We start from the raw sequence: 3,621 nt of genomic DNA, 5'->3' as shown, positions 1-3,621 counted from the left end.
ACCAATAAAGTAATTACCCTCCGGTGCCGAGTCCCGTAGCTGAAGGAGAATGCAACGACGCGGGATGGTCAACCAAATTTTGGAGGGCGCCCCAGGATAACGCCATTCAATCGCTACGACTTTCTCTCCAAGGCCTAGCGCACGCCTTCATCAAGCCCACACAGGGGGAACCCCCCGCATTTACACAGTCACCACGCAAGAAACCCTTTTGTTTTAGCACAAAACCAGGGAAAATAATGTGTGGCACAAAATTTTTGGGACGGAAAACCCCCAAACTTGCATACTCGAGATAAACCCGGAATCGTTTAAGGGCATCCAGAGTCCAATCGTAACCTCGATTTTTTTTTCCCTACGTAATTCCAAATTTTTTACGGGGAAAAAAAACCCTTAAAAACACAATGCCCAAAATTTGTACAAGACATAAGGAAAAAAATGTGCTTTAGAGAGACAAATTCTAAAAAAACGCTTTCTCTCGCCAGCACGCCCCGGACAAAAATGGCGATCGAATCAGGGAAGGACCAGGCTCACCCCTTAGGGAGGGAAGTCCCCCATTTGATCAAATGCGTAGGGTGGGGGGCCGGTCGACAAGCTAAAAGATGTACAACGAATCCCCGTCACCCACCAAAACAAACCCTTTCCTTTTCCCAAGATCAAGGATATTTCCAAAAACAAAAACCCAGGGATTGCCACAAAAACTACTTCCAGCGATGATAATACAAAACATCGGGTATGTTTAATCCAAAAGCCAGGGAAAAATGGCGCGCGAGTTTCAACCACAAACCCCAAACCACAATGGAGAACGCAGTCCAGATTCATGCCCCCAGGGCTTAAACCCAGCGAAGCCCGATCGTTTCGCGACCACATTTGTTTCCAGGGAGAAAACCTCTATGTCAATAAAATTTGCTAGGGGAGCAAGGGACAAGAAGTCCCCCGGGGAAGCTCTTATGCTAAACCTGTTGGACGAAAAAAACCTCGCCCAGCTAGCAGAAATCGGGAGCCCGCTTGTGGAAAGGATCGAAGTTCGGTAGCAAGCGCTGGAACCCTCGGAATATGTCATCGTCCGTTCGCCAAACAAATTATCGACACACTGATCTGGCTACGCACTCCATTCCCTATTGGAGGAGTTTGCACCCGGGAGCCGTTTGGACCTCAGTAAAAACGTTTTTCCCCCTGGAAAACCGCGGGACGAGAAACCAGGACAAAAGGACGGGCTAACACCTAAATCCCCCTTGCGACCGAAGTTTTTGCACCCCGACAGAAAAAGTCCAAAATTGCCTTAGTAAAAATGCGAAAACCCCCCGAAGGGTAAGACAATGATAAGTTAAAAAAATTTTACCTTTTAAATTTACTACTAAAACGGAAAAGTTTGGAAATGGTCCCAAAATTTTTTTCTAAGGGGGGGGGTGTCACGTCGGTTCATTACTATGTCCGGGTATGTAAATTTTTTCCATTAAAGAAATAAATCAAAAAAATATCAAAAAATGATTTGAAAAACCGCCCCCAAGCCCCCTGACGCTTTAAATCCGCCCAGGAAAAAGCGTGGGCTTGTAGCGCCTAAGGGGTTCCCACCACGGTGAAGGGCCCCCCAATCCGGAGAGTTTCCCCCCCTCCAGGCCGCCGCAGGCCCCGGGCCCCCGAAACGAAGGCCTCAGAAAAATCCCGAATTTTGTCGTTTCTGCGCGAACCGAACAGTACAGTCGCCTTCTAAATTCAAACTGATCCCAAATTTTTAATCTTTAAATTTTAAATTCAACTCTAAGTAATATCCAAATCAAAATCAAATTCTAAGTTAAATCTAAATTCTAAGTTCTGTTTCAATCCCGTACTACTATACGAATAAAAAAGTGATTTTATGTGGAAAAATAGTGTCAGTACTCCTCAAAAAATTTCCCCTCCCCTGATAAAATACGAAGGTTTAAATTGAAAGGGGATTTGGGTTTTAGAAAAATTTAAATGTTTTTTGGGGGACCCCGCCCACAGTAGAATTTAAAATTTCGCATTTGCCAAAAAAAGGAATTGAAGGAGGTCCCCCGCAATCAACCCCCTTTTTGAGTGATCTTCAGGGTGCATCAAATTAATATGCCCAAGACGCGACGCGCGGGAAGGAAGAATCAAAATACGAAAACAAACCCACTTTCGGAATCAGCGACCCGAGGAAAACTTCAATTTTTCGGAGGGGTATAGGGATCCTGAAAAAGAGGAATTTTAAAAAATTAAAAATATAAGAGGACGAACTCCACAGGGAAGTGCATACCAAAAAGTTCCAACCACGACGCCTGGCCGCCCAAAAAATCCCCGTGAACGACCCTCGCCGCAGCAACCCCCCCAAGGCGAGCCGACACGTCAAGAAAGGCTATAAAGGAAATAAATTCAGTTAACCGAGGAATCGCGGTGTTAGCAAAATTTAGGGACGGTTTTTACCACGGGAAAAGAACATTTTTAGAAAAATTTTCCCAGCATTTTTCCCCTTTTCCCTCGTCACTGCGGAAGTATAAAAAAAAAGGGGAGGTATAAAACTAGGGTCGTCACTGCACAGGGAAAAACTCCGAATTCTAACAGGAAAAAACGCAAAAAAATTCAAACTTTTAAAAAAATTTGTGTCTCAAGAAAAAAATTCGTAATCCGTAAAAAAAGAGTATTTAAACAAAAACTATTAAGAACCCCTTTGATTTAAAAAAAGATACCCAAAATAAGTTTTTTTATGCCCACTTACAACCCCTTTACCCCAACGGGCCTTTACCGAGATCGGACCGAAGTTTCCGGGTTATCGACGCCACATCGACTCACTTACCGAATTTACCGACTCTCGACAACGTCCGGTTCTCAACCCTCTACGAGGAACAACGCGATTTTTAAACAACTAACTGGCAAGTAGATGGCCCAATCCCTTTAGGGTTAACCCCTCTTCCAGGAGTTAATCTCCTAATACCCCCGAGCCCCCCGTATTACTGTAAGTGGGAAGGGTACTCCATTTTTAAAAAAAGCCCCTCTTTTTCTTTCATGCTTCGCCCCGACCTGAAATTCTCAATTGTTTTGGACGGGATCCGGAAAACATGCCCCACCCAAGGTGGGATTATTTGTTGGGGGTTTTCGGAACTTTAAACAAACCGCTTACCCTCTAAGGGGGGGGGACCCATGGAACTTTGCGAGCTTTTACGAAGACTATCGGGAACCCCGATAGGCCCGGCGAGGATAGGACGGAACCACGTCAAAACTGTAGAATACAGAAGGCTCCGCCCAATGTACTTTGGGGAACACATTTTTTTCCCTTTTTCCGCATCGTGAACCTTGTCGGAAAAAACCCTTTTTCTGGGTATCCCCCGGAAAAAAATTTTGTAACGACTTTTCTGCGCAATGTTCGAGTACGTGCAACGCGAATATACACTCGCGAAAAACACGCGCGATGCGAACGGGAACGAACACTCCTGTTTTAATGAACCGTGCTGGCCTCGCGATAAAATTTTGATTTTTTTCGTGCCGCCCGGGTCCAAGCAAGAGGGCCCGTCTTATCTCTAAACCCCGTAAGTAAAAATTCAATTTTTTTTCGGCCCTGCTGCGGGCAAGTCCTTTCCGATAATTTTTTTGAAAGTATGTAAAAAGTGGGTGCAAAAATAAGAAAAA

The sequence above is a fragment of the Nylanderia fulva genome, unplaced genomic scaffold (genome assembly GCF_048542155.1).
Source record: "Nylanderia fulva isolate GAGA-0341 unplaced genomic scaffold, ASM4854215v1 Scaffold1048, whole genome shotgun sequence".
In the NCBI taxonomy this organism is placed as follows: domain Eukaryota; kingdom Metazoa; phylum Arthropoda; class Insecta; order Hymenoptera; family Formicidae; genus Nylanderia; species Nylanderia fulva.
Note: the sequence above shows the minus strand (reverse complement) of the source record.